We start from the raw sequence: 26,710 nt of genomic DNA, 5'->3' as shown, positions 1-26,710 counted from the left end.
CACTCTAAAGCTTGCCCATATATTGATTTATCTTTTTGATCATCAACCACAACCTGAATATTAGTATCACCACAACTAGAAAACGAGTTAAAAGAATCATTATCACAATAATCATAATAAGATAACGGTGGTGATGGTGAATAATAATATGGACAATATGCCCAATAATGATTTCCTTGACACCATTCACAAACTTGAAATTGATTATATTGCATATTATAATCCATCATATTAGAGTATTGTGCATTAAACCTCTCATATGGATAAGTTGATTCACCAAAATTCATGATGAAAACTTATAAACAACATAAATAAATAAAAAACAGAAAATAAAAAGTGTTCAAAGCAATAATTAATTAAGTTGTATTGATATAAATAACAATTCCCCGGCAACGGCGCCAAAAACTTGATACACAAAATCGCAAGTGTACGATATCGATAAATCAAGTAATATAATGATAAGTAAAAGTCGAACCCACGAGGAATTGAATCTAGTACCAAAATAGTTAACTAATTATTATTTGAACTAACGAATTTGATTGATTTGATTTTTAATTAATTAAACCTAAACTGAAAATAAAATAAGGAAATACGATGATAAAAAGCAAACCTAGAATATTGTTTTCATATGGGAAATCCTTCAAATCTTTATTCTAATCTCTATCAATCCTAGCTTTAATTATTCTTTGCAATGGCGGATAGATCTAACCTTGTTAACCCCCTATTTTGTAGACGATGTTAACCTATCATTTATAACCCGATTACCTCGAATCGTCCTTACTGTCACGGCTTAAAGGACAATAGAAAATAACCCGAAAATCATAAACAAAGCATTAAGAAAAGTTATCCACACATGCCACGCAACGCAAACATAGTGGACGGACTCATGTTTTATAACTACGTTCTTATTATCTTTTCCAACCAACTTGCTTTAATAACGTTTACTCACAAATCGATTTTCAATCATGTAATTGGTGATCAAGTAATTACAAGCATTAATCCCAATAATAAGAATTGCAAGAATAAAGAAAGATAGAATATTAAATTTCAGATTTGAATTAAACCCATACTACTCACAATATCCTAGATTTAAAAGATTTAGCTAGACATAATTGAAGAAATCAATAACTCAAGAGTAATGAACATAATTAATAATATGAAAGAAAATACTTGAATTAAAAACCTGAAATTATTCGAAACACAAGTCTTCGAATCAAAGTTTCGAAGAATTAAGTCTTGAAAATAAACTAAGGACTAAAACAAAATTAACCTAAGACAAATTGTTTGTAGAATAGAAAATAATGAAAAACTAGATAGAATACATGATCTTGAGATGTCTTTATACAGTGGAAGAGTCCTTGATGTGTTGCAAGAGTTGTAGTTGAAATCGGATCCAAATCCGCGTAGAAAAAGGATTTTCACGTTTTAGGTTCGTAGGTAATCCGGGCCAGTTCCTCAATAGTGCCTGGTTCCTAGGAACTCGGCACTTTTGAGGAATTGGCCACAAATGATTCGCAGAAAGTAATCCGGGCCAGTTCCTCAATAGTGTCTGGTTCCTAGGAACTAGACACTTTTGAGGAACTAGGCACTTTTTCCAGCTTTTCTCCAATTTGCTCCAAATTGCTACGCTTCACTCCATACGCATAAACCTACAAAATAAACACCTTTCCAAGCATAATATCCTCAAAAATATGCAATAATACTATATCAAATACTTGGAAAAACCCTATATAAAATATGTGTATCACTACTCGATTTCCAGATCTGAAGAAAAAGGGGAATGGCACTACAACCAACAATCCTTTCCCACCTAACCACCGCCGCTTCATTATTCACTAAAGCATCAGTACTAGTTTGTAGCAAATCAACTAACTCATCAACATTTTCAACGTTTGAAGCTTTTCAGTTTTGAACTCGACAAGCATTCATAACTACATACCCTACTTGACGAGTAATTGTTGGTTTGCTGTCAAAGTGAGCTCGACGAGAAGCTGCAAATCAACGTGCAACCTGTAACAAAACTTCAGAAACAAATTCATTCTGATCAAAGTTATCAACCCTTGAACCTGTTAATTCCATTGTTTTAAATCCTAATTTAATATTTTCTTTTCAAATGTTAATTGATTGAGTGTTAGTTAAGTTAATTTTATTTGTTAATTGTTGGTTTGGATTTAATTAGTTGATTAATTTTAGTTTATAAAAATTTCAAAATCCTATTTGCTGAACAATCATAGAATAAACAAATTCATTCTGATCAAAGTTGTCAACACTTGCGCAATACCATCAATTGCAATTTTTGCTAACAACTTTTTGGCGCCGTTGCCGGGGTCATCTGCATACTTAATAGATTGAGAGTAACTGTATCCTTAGTTGAGTTAGCGTTTTATGTTCTTTGTTTTGTGATTTTATATGTGCCAGGTTACCACTAGAACTGTTTCAAGACAATCTTATTAGCTTTTAAAGAAGTGTGCGTAAATCAGCCAAGAAAACCCAGTTCATGGAGGTAGATGGAGAAAACCAGAACAATGACGGATTTGATCCTCCTCTAATTGATGGTGAAAATCAAAACTGACATAATCCACAGAAGAAAAATTAGCCAAGGAAGACAATCAATGAAATCAGCAAGCACCCCAAAGGAGCACCTTGGTGATTATTTTTTGCCAAAAATAGATAATGCATAATATGGATGTTTTGCACAACCGGTCTACACAGCTGCCCGAGATCAAGACAAGCACGATTGAATTACTTGGGAGTCAATGCCAATTTTATAGATTGCAAAGATAGGATCCAGATGCGCATATTTCTAAGTTTTTAGAGGTGTGCAATACGTTTAAGATATCTAATATGGCGGAGGATCAAGTCAAGCATCAGATATTTCCGTTTTCTTTGCAGGATAAGGCGAGGTTTTTGATTCAATCTCTACCAAGTGCCTCCATCACTACTTGGAGACAATTGGCCCGAGCATTTCTCACAAAGTACTTTCTGATGGGGAAAACCGCAAGGTTGACCAAAGAGATCATCGACTTCCTTCAATTGATGGGGAATCTATATATGAAGCGTGGGATAGTTTTGAGGAGTTCTAATGAAGTTTCCCGCATCATCATCTCAATCGGGAGTACCTAATTTAGATTTTCTATAATAATACGAATGAGCGTACTAGGACAACGATTGATGCGACTTTCAGGGGGTCACTTATGAGGAAGACTTATGAAGAGACTTATGCATTATTAGATGAGCTGGCGGTGAATAGCTGCTCTTAACCAACAAAGCGATTGAGGCAACCGACACAAAAGGGAATGATGACCCTAAATCAAGTTCAAGAGATGAAAGCGACGAAAGCAAAGAACGCCGCCTTTGAAGCTCAAGTAGAAATGTACAAAAGCAAGCGGGTCAACGGCATGCTCCAGTTGCGGCGGTTTAATCGAATTGTGATCTTTGTGGAGATTTTGACCATACGGGAGTGGAATGCCCCATTTTGGGTCAAGCCATAAACAAGAAAGTCAATTTTATTGGTTGAGAAAGGCAAGGCTACGATCCATATTCAAATACCGACAACCTAGTGTGGATGGATCACCCTAATTTTGCATGGAGAGACGATGGGGTCATGCCAATGCCAATGCTCAATCTAATGCGGGTGCGAATTTTCAAGCGGGCAACTGTCATCCACCACCAAGGCAATTTCAGCTCTAACAACTATGAGAACCGTCCACAACATCCTGCCGATTTTTAGCAAATAAATCTCCGAATAAGGGAAGTAAACTTGATAAAGTCCTCGAGCGAAAGGGAATTCCATGAATATTATAGTACTGAGAATTTTTTTATCATTATCAATTGTAAAATAATCAAATCGCAAAAGGGAATTCCATGAATATTATAATATTGAGAATCATAGTACCAGTTCACATTTTACTATGATAAATAGTTCCATGCACAAAATTCAACGTAAACAATTTATAGAAGAAAGAAATATAGTATAGATGTTTAATATTTTAAAATATTCTATTACTAAAATTATTATAATATACTTTATTTATTTTATTAATTTACATATTTTTTTATTTTTACTTTTTTGGTATTTTTCATAAAAAAAATTCTTAATAAAATTACTATTTATATGAGATATGATATTGATTCCGCGTATATACGCGGGATACGACTAGTACTTATATAATTAAGAGGACCGACGGAGCTCTCTCATCGATTTTCACCATATAGAGCATCCTCATTAGTTTTCACTTTTTAAACTACTTAATATATTTTATGTTATTTTATTTTAAAAAGTTTTTAATTTCCACTTTTTTTAAACTACTTTAAATGTCCACTTTTCTTAAACTACTTATAATGTATATAATGTGAAGTTTAATCGCAGTTAAATACTTAGAAGTTGTTTACAGGTTGACTATTGTTGCAAACGACCAAAACAATGATGCTAATACAAATAAGGAATTATTTTCCAAATATCTATTTTTGGCAAAGTATTTACATCATTTTAACCCATCTTTTTCTCTTATTCAAGACTACCTAATTCGCCAATTTATTTACTAAAATACCCACTATATAAAAAAGGCTTATCTCATTTTATGTTAAACTTTTTTATAGACACCTTTTTTTTCTCTCTCTTCTCTCTCAAAGTTCTCTCTTCTTTTTTTCTTCTTTTTCATTTAATTTTCAATTTATCTCCTCCGGTTACTTTTCCGTTCGTCTTTCCGATCGCGCTTCCGTTTGTCTACTTCCGATAGATTTCTCGTTGTTTCCGGTCGTTTTTCCGTTTATCTTTTCCGTTCGCGCTAGTCCGTTCGTCTCTTCCGTTCGCGCTATGATTTCTCGACTCATTTTTAGATTACTTTAATTTTTTAGGTTTTTTTGTAAAGATTTAAATATTTTGTAAATAAATTATTGTAGATTTATAATTTTTTGTTTATAAAATTATTTTATTATTCATATAATTATTTATTTTGTCTTCTCTTATTCATAGATTTGTTTATTGCTACTGATTTTGTAAAGAAAACATTGATTTATGGTGCATTTGTAGTAATTTTATAATATCTTTACGTTTTAGTGTATTTTTGGTGTATTTATATTGTATTTCTGCCGTTTTTAGTATATTTATAGTGCATTTACAGTGTTTATGGTGCAGTTGCAGTGTTTATGGTGTATTTGCAGTGTTTATGGTGTATTTGCAATATTTTATGGTATAAACAACAAAAAACACTATAAAATGCCATAAATACACTACTTATACACTATATATACACTAATCTTACACTATATAAACACCATAAAAACACTATATATACACTACTGGTACACTATAAAAAATAAATAAAATAATTCCAGAAAAAATCTATGAAATATAAAAATTAACACTATATATACACTAATCTTACACTATATAAAAAAACTGTCGGTCGGTTTGGTCGGTTCGGTCGACCGAACCGAAAAAAACCGAAAAAACCGAAAACCAAAATTGAAAACTGAAAAAGGCATTTTTAAAATAAAAAAAGGTATTTTTTGTAAATAAAAATGTCAGAAAAGAAAAGTCAAAACTTGCAATGTAAAGTTGTAAATAAAATGCCGAAACATGTATTTTGAGAAATTACCACTATAAATAAGGCTTAATATATCTGCATGTCCCTGCACTTTTATCTTTTTGCCATAAGGTCCCTGCACTAAAATACCCCATCATTAAATCCCGCACTTTAACTTCCATCATTCTGAGGTCCCTCTGTTAACCTTCTGTTAGCGCGTGTAGTACACGCGCCGTTAATGAGACTAGAATTCATTTTTATAGTTTGATATATATAAATAAGGTCCCTGCATTTTTAATTTATACAAATAAGGTCCCTGCAATTTGATTTTATAGAAACGAAGTCCCTATAATTGTTTTCATAAAATAAAAAATAAAAAATTATTTTAATAAATATATTTTAAAAATTATATAATTTTTTAATTAATAATATAAGATGTTGATGCAATGTAATTGACTTTTTATAATATTTAAATTAACAGTAAAAATGTAAATTAAATTAATAAAAATATTATATTTTTTTTATTTTTTTATTAGATTATATTAACGATCACTTTATAAAAATAAATATGATTTCGATATTAGAGTATATATCGTAAATGAGATCCTTATTCGAAATATATTCAAAATTAATTTTAAATATTTTTGAAGAAAACTTAGATAAAATTAATAAAAAATTAGAATTCCATTGAGACTTTCGTCTTATATGTCTCCTATAGAAAATAAAGTAACCAACTTTGTCTTGTAAGTTTATATAACACATTCAAATTCGAAATTGACATTTATGAGGATCGACATCTGTTTATACTTGCACTTGTAAGTGCAATGTTGTTATATTATTTAAAAAAAAAACAAAAAAACATTGGTATTGAATATCATTTTAACTGTTTAATAAAAAAATATTAAAATTAGTTTTATATATGTGACTTAATATTTACTTTTAAAAAATAAAAAGTCTTGTTCACTTTTATTTTTTAACATGATAAAAAATTAATTAATTTTATTTTTTATTTAAAGCTAAACAATAATAATTTAAAATTTAATAAAATTATATTAACGATCATTTTATCAAAATAAATATGATTTAAATATTAGAGTACGTTTTGTGAATGAGGTCCTTTGTAATACCCCGTGATTTTAAGTAATTAGAATATGCCACGAAGTCAAATTAGAGTAATCAAAATATTAAAAATAATATTTTGAGGTTTCGAATATTAAGAAAAATATTCGAAAAGACTAAGTTTAATAGTTAAAGGATAATAATAAAATTTGACTATTTAAGGTTATTTAATTAAATCAGGGAAAGTGATTTGATAAATTCGGAATATGTAAACGTAAATTTAATTAAATGGTATTAGATTTTTTAAATTGAAAATAAAATAATTTATAAATCCCGAGCGAATAATTTTGGTGTTAATATTTGCGGAATAATTTGACGAAGCTACCATCAAATTTTTATGAAATTTAGACATAGTAATTTTAATTAAGCGGGACTAATTTTGACCTAATAAATCTTTGGAGATTTATTAAAAATAAATTATAAGTCGGATGCGAATAAAAATTATATTTTTATTCGTTTTATATTTTATTGGATTTTTGGGTAAAGTTTGACGAAATTTGGAATTAGTCTCTGTTTAGACTACGGACGACTAATTAAAATTAGAGTTAAAGTGCATGATTAAACTAGTACCAAATAGTACTTTAGCCAAATCATATTCCTATAAGTAGGAACAGAGGGGGACGCACAAACTCACCTCATTTGTATAAGTGAGGTGCTTGCTAGATATAGCAAGCTGAGGCCGGCGCGGCGCGATCCATTTCGCGATTCCTACTCCGATTCTTCAATGAATCCAGTAATAATCGAGGTATTAATCTCGTATACGATGTTTATTTCTATATATATTAATTATATATTCGATATTAAACGGTAAACGTATCAAATCGATACGATCGATTCGACGTTTTAATTATAGAATTGAATTGTTTAGGTTGTGATTAAATGTTCGGAGCGGGAAAAATCAATCAAGCACGTCGGAAAGTGGCTCGGGAATGAAATTCCGGTGCCTGCACGTGTGCACGACCGTGCATAGGCAGTGCACGAACGTGCACATGCAGTGCACGAACGTGCACTGGCCAAGGCTGTGCACGAAGGTGCACAGGCAGTGCACGGACGTGTAGTCCGACTCCGACGGGGTCTTTTCAATGTCTAATGTGTTTTGACATTTGAATTTTAATTAGATCAGACGAGTGGTCGATCTAGCGAGCCAAACACCAACGTGTTTGACTAACAAGCTTGTTTGGAGCTTACGTTTTTGAAAATGGGGACGACAGTATTGTGAGTTTTACTTTGTGGTTTTTACTTTTGAATATTTATATTTAAACTGTTTTTAAATAACAAATCGCACTAGTATAATTTAACCATGAAAGATTCATTGGAACAAGCTTCCTATTGGTTGTCAATAGGACTGTGTGATCACCAATAGTGTTTCTCGATACGAGCCTGTGTCTGACATAGAGGTCAGTTAATGTCATTGGGCGTTGGAAGTGCTAGCGACCCTGACTTAACAGTCTGAGACGGCAGTAACGGTTACGGTCACAGGAAGTACTATGATGGCAGTTTCACGGTTACGGTCCAGACATCCGGCTTAGACGGCAGTGATTCAGTTCACGGTCTAAGGCCTATATTGTGTAGGTTGAGACCCATACAATAGTCTGTCTTGTAGGGTTTCATCTGGATCGACTAATTGGTAATATTTTACATATACAAATGTTTATGTATTTGCGATTTGAATATTCAATTGTAAAATTGTAGACTCACTCAGAAATATTTATATTTCTGAGCCTCCCCAATGTTTACCTTTCAGGTAATCAAGTACGAGGTCTGACTTCCACAATAATTCCGGAAGTCAATGTCAGTCATACCTCTAGAGCTGCAAGTAGTCGGGTACTGGGAAGTCTGTCTTTCTGTTTACAACAGTTCAAGTTATTTTAATAAACTCTGATTGAACTACTGTATATAATACATGATTGAAAAGCTACGTGTTTTCTAAAATGCTAGGACCAGGTGTTTGAGTGATACACTGGTTCTCTGTTTTTAGCATTTTAGGATTGTATTAGAAACAGAGAAGGTGCGTCAACTGAGATTGATGTTTGCACTCTGATTTTGTTAAATACAATCAGGGTTTTACGAACCTAGTTTTCAGAAATGTGTTTTCATTAAACGAGAGAAAGGTTTTGATGATATTTTCTGAAAACAGATCATATGTGATATATGATATATGATCTTGAATTGCGATCGCGTTTTTAATAAAGGTGTTAAAGTATTTTCGCAATGAGGTTGCAAACCTTTTTATGTTTTAAAACGTGAAAACTTTACACAGGTTTTTAGGCTTGCTACGGGTTTCGCAGCAATCACCCCCATTCCCTAGCGCCGGTCGCGATCCATAAATTTGGGTCCTGACATCCTTACTCAAGAAATATTCAAAATTAGTTAAAATAAAATAAAGATGACATAAAAAATTATTAAAAAATTAGAAATTCACTCAGACTTCCGCATGATGTCTCCTCTATAAATGGAAGTAGACAGCTCGAACTTGTAAGCTTATATAACATACTCAACTTCGATGACATATATCAAGATGAACGTCCGTTTACACCTCTAAGTGCAATGCTGTTATATTATTTAAGAAATAAAAATTTATCGGGATAGAATATTATTTTAATTATTAAATATTAAAATTAGTTTTATTTCTCTAAGTTAATTGTTACTTTTTAAAATAAAAATTAAATTCATTTTTATTTTTCAACATAATGAAAAAAATTAATAAATTATATTTTTTTATTTATAGATGAATAATAATAAATTAAACATTTAGTAAAAATAATTTAATTATTCAATAAAATAATAGTTAAAAGATAGAAATTTCGACATTATTATTATTTAAATATGTTATGTTCATACCCATTATAAGTTTTAATATTTTATACTTAAATTTAGTTTTATTAAACTAAATATTAATGTATATTTATACATTATCTCTACATATAAAAGTACACGGACGTAACATTAAAAAATTAAAAGTGCAGGGATTTAAAGTTAAAAAAATTGAAAGTGCGTTAACGGCGTCAACACTCGCCTTAATAGAGGGACCTCGGGATGATGGAAGTTAAAATGTAAGGATTTAATGATGGGATATTTTAGTGCATCACCTTAATGAAAAAAAGAAAAGTGCATGGACACGTAAATATAGTAAGCCTATAAATAAACAATTTCTTTGATGCGTAGAGTACTAACTATTTCTTTGATCCATTAAAAAGTGAGGAGAGGACGGTAAATGCAACCACTAGGGGTGAGCAAAAATCGAACCGGATCGAGGAACCGAACCAAACCAGACCGAAATAGACTATGGAATGGTTAATATGGTGTAAATGGTGTGATTTGGTTTGAAAATTTTAAAATTCTCGGTTTCCGGTTCTGGTTTGGTTTCAGAGCACGGTTAACCGAACCGAACTAAAAAACAAGGAACTAAAACTATGTCGTTTTATATAAAATGGAGGAGGTTTGATTTTGGTATTTACCATACTTAAAAATGTAACCCTAATCTGCTAATACCCCCTCATTCACTCACAGCCCCTCATTTCTCTCAGACTCACTCTCTCTCTAGAAACCTCTCGCCTCTCTCTTCATTTCTCTCTCGTTTCTCTCTGAAACCCTACAAATGAAATCCTAATCTCTCATTTCTCTCTGATTTCCCTCTCGTTTCTTGCATTATCAACTTAATAATGGATTAAACACTTCTTCTCTGCTACTAATCCATCTGTGGTAATGTGGATTCAACATTTTGTTTGTTCTATTGGGTTCCAGTTTTTGTTATTTGTTCAAATAAACCATTTTGTTCTTTTGCATGTTAAATTTCTGGTTCTAAGAGTTTGAATCGATAAATTTTGTGGAGAAATACTTGAAATTAAATGTGATTTCGGTCGATTGAAATGTTTTTTCAGTTATTTCTTGTTTATATATCCTTTCATGTACTGGATCTAATATTTTTTCTATCTTTTGATGTTTTTAGTTGCAGATCTGGTTTTCTTACCAAAAAGACTCGATTTATTTGAGGATAGCCGAGTCTAATCTGCTTTGGTTCTTTTTGTTTGTTGATTCTGGATTTATTTTTGGTATTTGAACATATTTGCTCTGTTTGTTTATACAGTTTGTTCTTGTCTGTTTTTTTTGCCTGTCATGAACAATAACTGAAGGTTATTTGAAAATAATTCGGTGAAAGCTTTGTTTGATCATTTAAGAGATAATATATATATTGTTATTCATATTGTTCTTGGTACTTGTTGCATGTCTGATGATGTAACGTCTGGAAAATTAATGCATAAATAAATAATAATAATAATAATTAATAATAATAATAATGGTGGTAATAATAATAATAATAATGGTAGGAGTAATATAATAACTGCTTAAAGGGGTAAAACTGGAATATCGTACAATTTTCTTTTTATATATATAAATATAAACCCTAGACTACTAATTTAGGGAGACACTTTCTCTCTCTCGGTATTATCAGTCCAGCCATCTTTCATCTTATTCACCACTCTGCTTTATTTGAAGGTATTACTTTTAACTATGTTTAAATTGATCTTAAATTTTCTTTTACCTTCACATAATGTTTATTTTTTTTCTTAATGATGTGAAATAACCCCTGTACATCACTTGTCTTCATGTTTGGGCACAAAGTTCAATTTGTTCCTTTTTCTTATGCTTTTTTTTTCATTTGTTTAGGTTTGATAAAAGAAACAGAAACTATTTTCTTTGCCTTTTAAAAAAAACCTGACATCCAATTCAATTCATGTTCACGTTTTCTAAGGCTAGCCATCCTTTTCAACATTAATAAATCTAAATAGGTATAGAATTTGGTTATTGTTACTTTTCAGTCTCAAAATAAATGTGCTAAGAATATTTCAAATTTTAAATTCTAATTTCTATCACTTAAGTATATAAAGTATACTTATAATAATCTACTTATGCCGTGTGAGACTCTTGATAGATAAATATATATTTAATAAATATTTTCATACAAAACAGAAGAATAATAATAATTTTATCATTATATATAATAGTTTAAATATTAAATTAACAAGTATGTGAATTATAAATAATTTTAGGAGACGCGGATAAAGTAGATAGCCGGGTAGCACCATCTGGTAGTTAGATTTACGCGATCGAGGTAAGTATAGTTAATTATATTTATGTATATTAATTAATTGCTAATTGTGAGTTATTGTCATTTATTGTGGTACATGATTATTATATGCTAGAGGTCTGAATGCGTATAGGATTGTCTATTTGTTTTGGTTGCAATAATTATGTTATATGATTGTAAAATTTGGTTTGTCAGTAACTGGTTATATTTGATGAGACAGTTTGTAAATAAATTTTGATAATTAAGGAAGTTGACAGTTTGCTTACCTAGAACTGATTATATCCAATGGTTTAGAGATGCGACGATTAAATTGTCAAATGATGAGATAAAGATTGTGATCAAATTTTGCTAGGCACTTCGGTGCCGGGATATTCTCGGAAGCATAGAATATCCTGTGCGTTTTGCTAGACACTGGAGTGGTGTCGGGATACTAATGTGTTTGGTATCTCGTGCGATACAGATATTATTAATGTGATTTTAATGGCCGGCAAACCATTGGATATGATTCAGATAGGTTAAGCAGGGCCCTAATTAAAGAAATAAAATAAAATTATGATTTAATTTGTCTGATTGTATATGTAGGTTAGTGTATAAGAGTTAATAGGTGTATGGTTTGATTAAATGATATTTTGTTGTTTGTTTTGTTTGTTGTTGTCAGATATATATATATATATATATATAATTAGCTATATTCTATTGAGTAGGCAGCTCACCCCTTGCCACCTATTTTTCAGGAGATAGAACACAGTGATCCATTTATTTAGCTTCGTGCAGTCAGCTGATTTGATTTGCTTAGGTGGGTCAACGATGCCATCCGAGTTAGATTTCTTTTTCTTTACAAACAATTATTTTGGGGAGTGTTTAGAACAGCTATTTATTACTTTGAATTAATTTTCATGTCTTTTGTTTTGAGACTATATTTTTAGCTGTGGATTTATTGAGATATTATTATTTTGAGAAATTTAATATACGTTTGAACATGAGATTTTATGATAATAAATTCCAATTATGTCTTTGAATAAATTTTAATATATTTGAGAGAAGGGGGTTACATTTAATGGTATCAATGCGGGTATACGTTCCTAGGTTAATTGACTTGTGTAAATAATAGTTATATTATCTATTGTAGGATGGCATCTGTTGATGGACATGTTGACCCAGTAGGTCATGATGGGCCTAATGACCCAGCAGCTGAGGGGGATGACTTAGTAGAGTCTGTTATGGGTCCTTTAGCGGTCGAAAATACAGAGGGGGTAGAGGTTGATCAGGAGGATGCTAATGCAGCTAATCCTAATAATCCTGGTGGTGCTCCAGCAACAGCACTACCACCAGAGTATGCTCAGATCCTTCAGATAGCATTGCAGGCTCAAGCTAATGCTCATGCACAACACTTAGCACAAGTTCATGTACCAGCACCTGCACCAGTAGATACAGCTCCAGTTATTGATCGCAATTATGAGCGGATTAGGAAGATGGGGCTACTGAATTTGAGGGCACTTTAGATCCAGAGATTTCTGAAAGATGGTGGGAGAAGACTGAAGATGTGATGAATTTGGTGAATTGCACACCCGAGAACCGACTGAGGTATATGGTTTCATTATTCACTGGTGATGCATTGACTTGGTGGAGGTCAGTGAAGAGAGCATATGAACCTCAGGAGATGACATGGACAGACTTTCAGCGAGAGTTTGATGACAAATACAGACCGAGGATGTATCGTGACAAGAAGAAGATGGAATTTCTTAATTTGACTCAGGGGGATGATCAGACAGTGGCAGAGTATGAACTTCGGTTTGCAGCATTGGCAAAGTATGCACCTGAGGCAGTAGCTACTCAAGAAGACCGTTGTCATCGTTTTGAGCATGGATTGCGACCTGAGATCAAGCAGGGTCTTGCAATTAGGATCATAGATTTTAAGACTCTTACAGAATCGGCAGTTCGGATGGAGGATGCTTTGACTGATAGCAAGAAAAGGGAAGAACAAAAGAGGAAAGCAACTGACAACAAAGGGGAGTTCAACAAGTCGATCAAAAGGGGGGGCAGTCAGTCATTTTCTGGAGGAAGCGGAGGAGGGAACTTTCAGAGGTTCTCCACTTTTAGAGGTGATAGTGGACCGAGATTTACCGGATCTATGGGGTTTAGTAGAGGTTCTGGGGGACGTAGTTCATTTGGTACATCTTCTATTGGGACAGGAAGAGGAACTGGACAGAGTTAGGGAAGAGGATTACCTTTCGTACCTAGTTGTTCTACTTGTGGTAGACGACATTCGGGAACATGCTGGGGATCTGGTGATGTGACGAGGACATGTTATTCTTGTGGAGGTCGAGGACACATATCCAGAGATTGTCCAACAAGGACAGTGGCTATAGGTGGAGGTACATCGAGTGGACCACAGAGTCAGAGTAGTGTTGGAGATAGTGGCAGAGGAGCCGGTAGGGGGAGAGGCAGAGGTACTAGTACTTTTAGTGGGGGTCACATTGTTCCTATTAGTGCAAGCACTAGCGGAGTTGGGGCACATGGCACTCAGGGTCAGACTCAGGCGAGGATTTATCATATGACTAGAGAGGAGGCTCCAGCCTCAAATGATGTGATATCAGGTACCATATCTTTATTTGATTCTGAGGCTTATGTTTTGGTTGATCCTGGTTCTACACATTCATATATATCTTCGAATTTTGCTTCTAAAGTATCTGGTGAGAGTAGTCCTTTGGGGTATGATTTGGTAGTTCATTTGCCTGTAGGAGGGGGTGTGATAGTTAACAAAGTGAGGAAAGAGAGTCCAGTTAAAATTAGGGACGTATGTTTACCTGTAGATCTAGTAGTGATGGACTTGAGAGAGTTTGATATAATTTTAGGGATGGATTGGTTGGCGCATCACAGAGCTGTTGTTGACTGTTACACGAAGGAAGTAGTGATCCAGTCCTCGGATAAAAACCGAGTAGTGTTTGTGGGCGATCGACGAGTGATGTCCACTTGTATGATATCTGCTATTGAGGCGAGGCGGTTGATGTTAGATGGGTGTGAAGCATATTTTGCTCATATTACAGACACTAGAGTGACTTGTCCTAGCTTGAGTGAGATTCCAGTAGTAAATGAGTTTCCTGAGGTGTTTCTTGATGACTTACCGGGATTACCACCACAAAGAGAGGTGGATTTTACTATTGAGACCTTGCCAGGAGTGACTCCAATATCTATTGCAACATACAGGATGGCTCCAGTGGAGTTGCAAGAGTTGAAGAAGCAGTTAGAGGAATTATTGGAGAAAGGATTCGTTAGACCTAGTACTTCACCATGGGGAGCACCAGTTTTGTTTGTGAAGAAGAAGGATGGCAGCATGAGGTTATGTATTGACTATCGACAACTTAATCGGATGACTGTGAAGAATAAGTACCCATTACCGAGGATTGATGATTTACTAGATCAGTTGAAGGGAGCTACTATCTTTTCTAAGATAGATTTGAGATCTGGCTATTGGCAGTTGAGGGTAGCAGGGAAGGATATACCAAAGACTGCGTTTCGCACTCGATATGGTCACTATGAGTTCTTAGTGATGCCATTCGGGATGACAAATGCTCCGGCTGCATTTATGGCATTGATGAACTGCACATTTCAGGAGTACTTGGACCAGTTTGTGGTGGTGTTTATTGATGACATCTTGGTGTACTCGAAGAATAAAGAGGAGCATGAGCAACATTTGAGGATAGTATTACAGATTCTGAAGGAGAAGGAGTTGTATGCTAAGCTGAGTAAGTGTGAGTTCTGGATGGATCGAGTTGTCTTTTTAGGACATGTTGTTTCGGGAGATGGAGTTATGCCTGATCCTGCAAAGGTCAAGGCTATTATGGAGTGGGTAGCGCCGAGAAATGTGACTGAGGTTCGAAGTTTCTTGGGTTTAGCAGGGTACTACAGGAGATTTGTTGAAGACTTTTCTAAGATTGCTGGACCTTTGACAAGATTATTGCGGAAGGGAGCAACATTTCACTGGAGTGAACAATGTCAGCAAAGTTTTGATGAGTTGAAGAAAAGGTTGACATCGTCACCAATTTTAGTGTTACCATCAAGCAATGGTGGATTTGTGGTATACACGGATGCTTCGAAACAAGGTTTGGGATGTGTTCTTATGCAGGGAGGAAAGGTGATTGCTTATGCGTCCCGCCAGTTGAGGACACATGAAGTAAATTACCCTACCCACGACTTAGAGTTGGCGGCTATTGTTCATGCACTGAAGATTTGGAAGCATTATTTATACGGAGAGACATTTCAGATTTTGACTGATCATAAGAGTCTGAAATACATCATGACGCAGAAGGAGTTGAACTTGAGACAGAGAAGATGGATAGAGTTGCTGAAAGATTATAACTGCACTATAGACTATCATCTTGGAAAGGCAAATGTAGTGGCCGATGCCTTGAGTAGGAAGAGTTTGGGAACATTAGCTACTTTGGGAGCTCATGACCGGACATTGATGCTAGAGATGAGATCCATGAATGTGCAGTTAGAAGTCGATCAGATTGGAGGATTGTTAGCAACTTTGCAAATCAAACCAGATTTAGCTGAGCTGATTAAAGAGGCGCAGACTAGAGATCCATTTTTATTGCGAATGCTGGAGAGGATACAACAAGGCAAGAAGCCAAATTTTTCAGTGAGGTCGGATGGAATGATAGTGAATGGGAAGCGAGTTTGTGTTCCTGATTTGGATGGATTGCGTGAGGAGATATTGCGAGAGGCTCATAATGCCCCTTATGCTATGCATCCTGGTACTGTGAAGATGTATCGGAACTTGAGACCATATTATTGGTGGCAGACGATGAAGAAGGATGTGGCTGAATTTATATCGAGATGTTTGAGTTGTCAACAAATTAAAGCTGAGCATCAAGCTCCAGCAGGGAAGTTAATGCCTTTGACTATTCCATCTTGGAAGTGGGAAAGAATCACCATGGATTTTGTAGTAGCTTTGCCGAGGACTAGACGCAAACACGATGCAGTTTGGGTTATTGTGGACAGATTGACCAAGTCTGCTCATTTCTTACCCATTCAACAGACAGATTCGATGGATAAGTTAGCGCAAATGTATATTGACGAGATAGTGAGATTGCATGGCGTACCAGTTTCTATAGTTTCTGATAGAGATCCACGTTTTACATCACGATTTTGGTCTAGTTTTCAGAGAGCCTTGGGTACAAAATTGAATTTGAGTACAGCGTTTCATCCACAGACAGATGGTCAGTCTGAGAGGACTATTCAGACATTGGAGGATATGATGAGGGCATGTGTGATGAACTTCGAGGGTGATTGGGACAAGCACTTACCATTGATAGAGTTTGCTTATAATAATAGCTATCACTCTAGTATTGGTATGGCTCCTTTTGAGGCATTGTATGGTAGACGTTGTAGAGATCCAGTGTGTTGGGATGTTGATGGTGCAAAATTGATTGAAGGTCCAGATTTGATTCAAGAGACAGTAGAGAAAGTTGAGATAGTGAAAAAGTTTTTGAAAGCTGCTCAAGATCGACAGAAGAGTTATGCAGATCGACATAGGCGAGAGATGGAACACGAGGTTGGCCATAAGGTATTTCTGAAAGTTTCACCATGGAGAGGGATTGTACGTTTTGGCAAAAAGGGAAAGTTGAGCCCTAGGTACATCGGTCCATTCGAGATTGTCCAGCGAGTGGGACCATTAGCTTATCGATTAGCGTTACCCTATGAGTTATCGCAAATTCATGATGTTTTTCATGTGTCTATGTTGAGGAGATATCGGTCAGATCCGAGCCATATTGTGGCAGAACCTGAGATAGAAGTAGCTAAAGATTTGACTTATCGAGAGGAACCAGTCGAGATCCTAGAGCGAGAAATTAGGAAGCTTAGGAGGCGTGAGATACCTATGGTGCGAGTATTGTGGAGTCATCATCGTTCTTTGAGAGAAGCTACGTGGGAGGTAGAAGATGATGTACGACGCCAATATCCTCACTTATTTGAAAAATCAGGTACGATTATAAATTTCGAGGACGAAATTTTTTTTAGGAGGGAAGAAATGTAACATCTGGAAAATTAATGCATAAATAAATAATAATAATAATTAATAATAATAATAATGGTGGTAATAATAATAATAATAATGGTAGGAGTAATATAATAACTGCTTAAAGGGGTAAAACTGGAATATCGTACAATTTTCTTTTTATATATATAAATATAAACCCTAGACTACTAATTTAGGGAGACACTTTCTCTCTCTCGGTATTATCAGTCCAGCCGTCTTTCATCTTATTCACCACTCTGCTTTATTTGAAGGTATTACTTTTAACTATGTTTAAATTGATCTTAAATTTTCTTTTACCTTCACATAATGTTTATTTTTTTTCTTAATGATGTGAAATAACCCCTGTACATCACTTGTCTTCATGTTTGGGCACAAAGTTCAATTTGTTCCTTTTTCTTATGCTTTTTTTCATTTGTTTAGGTTTGATAAAAGAAACAGAAACTATTTTCTTTGCCTTTTAAAAAAAACCTGACATCCAATTCAATTCATGTTCACGTTTTCTAAGGCTAGCCATCCTTTTCAACATTAATAAATCTAAATAGGTATAGAATTTGGTTATTGTTACTTTTCAGTCTCAAAATAAATGTGCTAAGAATATTTCAAATTTTAAATTCTAATTTCTATCACTTAAGTATATAAAGTATACTTATAATAATCTACTTATGCCGTGTGAGACTCTTGATAGATAAATATATATTTAATAAATATTTTCATACAAAACAGAAGAATAATAATAATTTTATCATTATATATAATAGTTTAAATATTAAATTAACAAGTATGTGAATTATAAATAATTTTAGGAGACGCGGATAAAGTAGATAGCCGGGTAGCACCATCTGGTAGTTAGATTTACGCGATCGAGGTAAGTATAGTTAATTATATTTATGTATATTAATTAATTGCTAATTGTGAGTTATTGTCATTTATTGTGGTACATGATTATTATATGCTAGAGGTCTGAATGCGTATAGGATTGTCTATTTGTTTTGGTTGCAATAATTATGTTATATGATTGTAAAATTTGGTTTGTCAGTAACTGGTTATATTTGATGAGACAGTTTGTAAATAAATTTTGATAATTAAGGAAGTTGACAGTTTGCTTACCTAGAACTGATTATATCCAATGGTTTAGAGATGCGACGATTAAATTGTCAAATGATGAGATAAAGATTGTGATCAAATTTTGCTAGGCACTTCGGTGCCGGGATATTCTCGGAAGCATAGAATATCCTGTGCGTTTTGCTAGACACTGGAGTGGTGTCGGGATACTAATGTGTTTGGTATCTCGTGCGATATAGATATTATTAATGTGATTTTAATGGCCGGCAAACCATTGGATATGATTCAGATAGGTTAAGCAGGGCCCTAATTAAAGAAATAAAATAAAATTATGATTTAATTTGTCTGATTGTATATGTAGGTTAGTGTATAAGAGTTAATAGGTGTATGGTTTGATTAAATGATATTTTGTTGTTTGTTTTGTTTGTTGTTGTCAATATATATATATATATATATATATATATATATATATATATATATATATATATATATATATATATATATATAAATATAATTAGCTATATTCTATTGAGTAGGCAGCTCACCCCTTGCCACCTATTTTTCAGGAGATAGAACACAGTGATCCATTTATTTAGCTTCGTGCAGTCAGCTGATTTGATTTGCTTAGGTGGGTCAACGATGCCATCCGAGTTAGATTTCTTTTTCTTTACAAACAGTTATTTTGGGGAGTGTTTAGAACAGCTATTTATTACTTTGAATTAATTTTCATGTCTTTTGTTTTGAGACTATAATTTTAGCTGTGGATTTATTGAGATATTATTATTTTGAGAAATTTAATATACGTTTGAACATGAGATTTTATGATAATAAATTCCAATTATGTCTTTGAATAAATTTTAATATATTTGAGAGAAGGGGGTTACAGATGATCTCGAAGGTTATTCGGAAATTATAGTGTTGTTTCATGGTTTTTGTGGTTCTGTAAAGTTCATTGCCATTTTGTTATTCAAATTGTTGTTTATTACAGATGATAAGTCTTTGAGCGTGGAATTCCATTGGAATTCCAGCATTACTTCATGGAATTCCAGCATTACTTCATGAAATTCCAATGGAATTTATGCTCAAAGTCATCTGTAATATTGTTGGTGGTGATTGTTATGGGCTTCATTTTGTAGATAGAGTCTGTAATTGATATAGCTACCCAACTTGAGCCTGGAATTGGCCAAAAAACAGTGGTGTGGAAGCTAGCCCTAGTTAAATTCAATGTTCAATTTTTTGCTTTATACAAAAACTTATTGAATCTTTGTATTTTCTATTTTGCAGTATTTTGCAGTTGCTGTTGTTTTGGGGAAGATATTTGAAGCTGGCTTGCAAACTCCTATTTTTTGATAATTACGTTGTACACAAGTACAAAATTCTTATGTTATATTTAGCCATTTAGAAGTTGGCCAGTTATTTTTAAACAGTTCTCATGTGATCACAAAAAATAGCAAAAGTATGGTGTAATTTGTTCCTTAGCCAAGTCTGTTTAAATTTTATCAGTTGGCAAGAGTACATTTCGCCACCAATTAAAGTTTATTTTAATTATATTTACATGTTGGCTTGTTGAAGACCATGTAATGGCTTTGAAGTTGTCTATAAAGATTAAAGGTGAGTTAAACTGTTAAAATCTTATTCATAAAATAAAATAAAATTGTGGCTATCTTTCTTGATTGATTAAAAATATCATAAATTGATACATGCTAATAAAGTTCACTTTTTATAGGAATTTTAGATCCAAGATGGTATTCTGATTTTAGTTTCTTCTATGGTACGTAACAATTCTACATTTTTATCTTACGTTATTACTTCTTTCTGTATAATTACAATTAATATTTATTTTTATAAATTATTTATTTAATGTGTATTCAATTTTATAAATTTTATAACTTTAATTGTTTTCTCATTTTAGTTATACGCAAAAATACATCTACACTTTTTTAAGCAATATGTAATTTCATTTTAAAATTCATAATCCACATGTTCATGGAAACCAATATCTATTGACTTAATACTAATTGATGGATTCCGGCATCTCGACGGCATTAATCCTGCAAAACAGTGTAGATGGCTAATCGGACGGTTTGTCCGATTAGCTCTCCGATGCTTAAGTCAGTTTAGGCTTAAGGGATAATAATTGTATTTGTTATAAGTTGTGTGTTTAGGCATACCTCAATCTCCTTTTATAGTAGTCGAATGTATACCTTGCAGAGTTGTAGTAGGAAAGTGATTCCTATTTAGTAGGATTTGACCCTGATTAGGAGTGTCCTTCCTTATTCAGACAGGAGTCCTATTTAGGAAGATATTCCTAAACAGTCTCGTCTTCCTAAGTTGGAGGCTATCTTCCTAAGTTGGAATTTGTATCCAAATAGGACAGATACTCCAAATATGCGTAGATCTTGGAGATCTTATCCGAATCCCGGGGTCGACGTGCTTTGTCCGAGTCCTCAGGGATTCAGTCTTTATGATGTCGAATGATGTATTCCAGTCAAGGCGGATCCGGTGGATTCGGCCCTTTGGGCGGGAGTCTGGTGTCGTCTGAGAATAGATCTCCTGCGACTCGGCTCCATTATAAGTAGAATAGGATTCGGTATCCATCATTAGCCCCCCCGCAAGTGAGCTGAAGTCATGGTATTTTATGCCTTGGAGTATTTCAGCTCTATTTGAGGCGAGTCGTTTTGTATTTCGGCGTTCCTTTTTGCTTTTCGAGCAAGATTCCAGTTTTTCTCTTTTTTCGCAATGTGTTGTTCATCTATTCGTTATTTTTTGAAGGTAGGACATGTGTCCATTCGTTCTATCTTCCGTTGTCTTTAAACTGTTGTATTTGTTTCATTTTTCATCTTTTACTTTTGGTTGTTTGAAAGTAGCTTTGCCTCATCTTCAATCTTTAATTCTCGTGTTTGATTTCTTCTTTTGGCGAGACTCTTGGCGAATCTCGTTGATTTATTTTGATGCCTTATCTCCAGGTATTCATTTGTTCATGTTTTGATTGTTTTTATGTTCTTTAAATTTCTTCAATTGTCTTCTAATTTCCAATCAATTTTGTGATTCGATCCATCGACCTTTTGAATTTTATTTGTTTATCATTTTCCTCTTTGTTGAGATCCTTCTCGGCGATTCTTTATGGCGAAGCTCATTCTCTTGGCGAGACTTATTGTCTTCTTTTAAATATTTTTATAGGCAAAATTCATGTGGCGACTCCTCATCATTTGGCGAAGCTTTTATACTATATGAATCTTCATTAGTGGGCGAAGCCCTTGTATTGGGCGAAGCTCTTGTACTGGGCGAACCCTTATCTTTAGGTGTTCCCTCAGTTTGGGAGAACCTTCTTTTGTGCGCGAAACCTTATTCTTTTTATTTCAGGGTTTTGAACCTTTTTTGTTTAGTACTCGTCCGATTCTTTTTTGTTTTTCCTATGTATTCTTCTTTACTGCTGCATTACTCCTTATTTTCCATTTGTTTTGCTATGTTTGATTTTCGTTGGTTGTGATTTTAAGTCGTTTATTTCTCTTTATTCTTGATGTTCATTCTTCTTTTCTTGGTTTTCGGATTTCAACATTTCTGTGTTCTTTGTGCTTGTCTTTATCTTCATTACTCGAAGTCTTTTATTCCAGCTGATGTTTACTCTTTTAATGAGAAATTGTTTCTTCGAGGTGACTCTTTTTGTTTGCAATTCTTTTTCATTTTGTTCCTTTTGTTTTCTCCATTGGACAGATATGAGTCCTTCAAGCTCCTCCACAAATACACTGATCTTATAGGGTATTTATGCCCGTTTTGAGATCAGGTCATTCAATCTATTTCGTCGATTTTTCTTGATTTTAATTCTTTTCGGATGGACTGCCTTCCTTACTAAGATTTGTTCCTCTGATTTGGGCATGTAGCCTTATTTCTTTTGATTTGAGAGAGTCTCCTTATTTTGGCACTTGGCCTTATTTTTACCTGAATCATTTTAGACTCGGTCTTCTGTTTTGAGATCTTTCGCATTCCTTTTGATTGGCATTTTGCCTTTCTTTCGCATTTCTCTTATTTTTCGGCGTTTTTCTTTCTTTCGCATTCCTCTATTTCTTGGCATTTCGTCTTTCGCTTTATTTTGCTTTATTTAGTTGATTCGTCTTTCGCTTTGTTTTGCTTCGAGTTGATTTTGATCTTTGATATTTCTCTTTTAGAGTTAATCTAAACTCTGTTTTTGGCGTTTGCTTTTATTCTTCGAGTAAATCTATACTCTGGTTTTTGGGCGTTTCGCCTTTATTTTAGAGTAAATCTATACTCCGGTTTTTTGGGCGTTTCGCCTTTATTTTAAAGTAAATCTATACTCTGGTTTTTCGGCATTTCGCCTTTATTTATTCCGATTTCTGTCTGCTTTGCTGCGTTGTATGAATTAAAGATAGTTCGCACCATTGGGTATGACAAACGTCTACACTTGACAATGGGCGATTGGCACCGTCGGGTATGACAAAAGATCTATACTTGACGACGGGCGATTGACACCATCGGGTATGACCAAAAGTCTATACTTGATGATGGGCCTTTTGACTTCTATCTTATTCATCCTTTTTTCCCTCTTGGGGTTTTCTTCAAGATTCAGACGAATCTATCTTCTTTGTCCCTCTTGGGGTTTTCCTTTGGACGAGTCTTCTTTGGATGATTCATCTTTGTCAAGCTTTATTTTCTTTTTTGTTGTTTTCTTGGTTTACTCTTTTTGACCGAACCTTATTAAGGCGAGTCTCTTCTTGTTTAAGCTTTGGCTTATTCTTCTTTGGCGAAGCCTTCTTTGTTTATTCTTTTTGACCGAGCCTTATTAAGGCGAGTCTCTTCTTGGTTAAGCCTTGTCTTATTCTTCTTTGGCGGAGCCTTTTTGGTTTATTCATTCGTTTTGCCCGAGGTCTTTTCCTTCATTTTTACATCGCTTGGTTCTTCATGATCTCAAGTGGTGTTCTCTTTATTGATTTGTTTCTCCATCTTCATTATTGTTCTGGGTAAAATTCATTTGATTTCTTATTTCTTCTCTTCTTTCGGCCTTTATATTTATTTTTTCTTTTCTTGCCACCGATTTCTGTTATGCTTTCTATATTCTTTTACTCATTGTAGGAGTTCTGTTGCCACCATCTCTCGCTTTATTTTCTTTTTCTGGATTTTTCTTTGTTTTTGTAATTATTAGATCAGAGTTATTTGCTTCCGCTAATTGTTTGTCTTTTTTTTTTCTTTTCTTGATCGTATTCTTCGTGGAATTTATATCTCTTCCTTCAAGCTCCCCCACAAATAAACCGATCTTAAAGGGTATTTATGCCCGTTTTTTAGATCATGCCTCCGTTTTTCGCCTCTTGGGTTGTTTTCGTTCTTCCTTTTATTGCGTTGATAGGGGTGAGCACTTCAGTTTTACGTCGTCCAGGTCGAGTTCTTCGGTTTTGATTTTCTTTAGCACTTTGGTTTTCTTCTTATCTTCTTCCGCTACATATGTGGTTTTACTCCGATGTGAAAATTCACAAGATTCGCCTTTTTCTTTCTAATATTTTTTTTTTGGATTGATTTTGTGGGGCTCTTTTTACTTTAGCTCTAATTTTCTGTCTTTTGTTTTTGTTGGAGCATTTTCTCTTCGTTCTTCTCTTCTTGAATTTGGTCCACTTATGACTTCGTTTTGGTTTTCATCTTTTCGGGTGGTATCTTTTTGTTTTCTTTATTCCTTCCATCTTTCTTGTTTCTCGTTGTCTCTAGGGGCGTTATGCCCTTCTTCGTTATTTTCGGGTAGTATTCACTTTATTTTGTTGATTTATTCTTTTCTTTTAGCTTCTTGAGACATCTTGTCTTTTGCTCTTTATATCGTTTCTTCAAGTTTATTTTTGCCTTTAGGGCGATTGTTTTCTTCAGCTTTTTAGGACATTTTGACCTTCGGTCTTGGACCGTTTTTGCTCCTGATCAAAACTTTCTCTTCATCTGTATGTTTGTTTCGCCTTCGGTTTGTCTCTCAGGCTTCGCCTCTTGGGCACTTTGCTATTTGCCTCTCGAACGTTGTTCGTCTGGTTTTCGTGAATTTTTTCTTTTATTCTTTTTGGCGGAGGTTTCTTGACTTTGCAATTTTTGTTATTTTTTCTCCTCTTTCGCTCCTGATCGGGACTCCCTCTTCATCAATATGTTTGTTTCGCCTTCAGTTTGTCTTTCGAACCATCTCTCTTTGCCTCTTGGGCCGCTTCACTTTTCGCCTCTCGATCCATTTCGTTCTTTATCTTTTATTTTTGGGCGTTGTTTGCCTAGTCTTCTGTTATTTGGGACATCTCATCTCTTCTTTCAGTATATTCTCTAGCATTTCTTCTTTTATTTTCTTCATCTTCTATGTCTGTATTTTATAAATTTTGACTGGTCCAATAATGAACTTCTCGATATAATATAAATTTATCATATAGAGTTGTGTTCAAGATAGCAAGCGATCTTATATAAATTATGTAGGATATGATCCATTCTCCCATTATAAATTTTTATTAAACGGTTTTTTTGTTCATAAAGATATTTTATATTCAAGTAGTAAATTTATTACTTGATAAAGGAAACTAATGATTCCATGTGCTACATTTATTTCCTTATTAGCTAATTAGTCTTTTGTAGTCATGCAATATATCCTTTTTGACCGAGACTTTAATATATATATATATATATATATATATTATAATATATTTATTGAATTTCAATTTAAAGGCATAAAAATATTTTGAAGTCATATAAAAGTGTAGATTAAACTAAAATAATAGTTTATTATTACTATTTTTATTTGATTTTGAAACCAAAATCAATAACCAAATTTTAATATATAGCATGCGAAATTTCAAAATATATAAAGAAAAAGACTCATCGCGCATTATAATATTTCAACGAATATAAAAAATAAGATAAAATATTTGAAAAATTTATCGTGATTTAGATCCCGTGGATGATAAGATATTATCTCTGATTCGTCATTTCCGGATGTGGTCTTGGTGATTTCAGAAAATCCTCTGCCGGAATGTAGTGTTGTTTGTTGGGACTCTTTTTAGACTCTCCAAATTTAATAAAAACTCATATTCTTCTTCTCTCGCCCGCTTCCTTTTGTTGATTTATATAATTTTTGACTTGCCAAACTTTTGAAATTTGTCCAACCATATCATGATGTGACCTGCTTATGTTATCACGTTCCCTTGTCATTATAAATTACCCGTATGCTCTTTATTAGTCATCAATATGATATAGCCTCCTTCCTCTTTTCTTTCGTCATTATTAATTATTTGTATCCTCTTTTCTTTTTTGGTTTATAATATAATACGGACTGCTTCCTCTTTACTTTTTGGACAACAATATAATATAACCTGCTTTCTTTTTTTTCTTTCTTGATCTGTTCATTTCATCGCAAATATGCTTCCATATCAATAATTAATCGCCTGTTTTTTCTTCTTTTTTGACCTGATTAATTTTCTTGGCCAATCAATTATAATTAATCAGCGATGATACCTGATATTTTCAACTCTATCGATTTTGTAGATTCGTTAGATATATTGTTTGTTCTTTTGGATTAGTTCCGTCGAATGCCATCCTTCAATGAGAATTTATTTTGAGTTCAGAAAAACTCCTTCTAGTTTGAAGTTTTCAAACTTTTTCCACAGACGGCGCCAATTGATGGATTCCGGCATCTCGACGGCATTAATCCTGCAAAACAGTGTAAATGGCTAATCGGACGGTTTGTCCGATTAGCTCTCCGATACTTAAGTCAGTTTAGGCTTAAGGGAAAATAATTGTATTTGTTATAAGTTGTGTGTTTAGGCATACCTCAATCTCCTTTTATAGTAGTCGAATGTATACCTTGCAGAGTTGTAGTAGGAAAGTGATTCCTATTTAGTAGGGTTTGACCCT

At 33.8% G+C, this 26,710-nt stretch overlaps 1 long non-coding RNA gene and 1 other non-coding gene across 2 annotated transcripts; one reads left to right on the top strand and one right to left on the bottom strand.

Moving 5' to 3' along the window:
* Window positions 1-3,000: 3,000 nt before the first annotated feature.
* Window positions 3,001-3,106, bottom strand: LOC126662402 (small nucleolar RNA R71). The gene has a single exon (XR_007635778.1). It is a non-coding gene; the product is annotated as a small nucleolar RNA R71 (small nucleolar RNA).
* A 15,394-nt stretch (window positions 3,107-18,500) lies between these two features.
* On the top strand, window positions 18,501-20,281 carry LOC130014893 (uncharacterized). Its single transcript, XR_008789624.1, has 3 exons — window positions 18,501-18,641; window positions 19,405-19,466; window positions 20,123-20,281. It is a non-coding gene; the product is annotated as an uncharacterized LOC130014893 (long non-coding RNA).
* The last annotated feature ends 6,429 nt before the right edge of the window (window positions 20,282-26,710 follow it).

The sequence above is a fragment of the Mercurialis annua genome, linkage group LG8, assembly GCF_937616625.2.
Source record: "Mercurialis annua linkage group LG8, ddMerAnnu1.2, whole genome shotgun sequence".
Classification (NCBI taxonomy): domain Eukaryota; kingdom Viridiplantae; phylum Streptophyta; class Magnoliopsida; order Malpighiales; family Euphorbiaceae; genus Mercurialis; species Mercurialis annua.
Note: the sequence above shows the minus strand (reverse complement) of the source record. Positions and strands in the feature narration are given on the sequence as shown.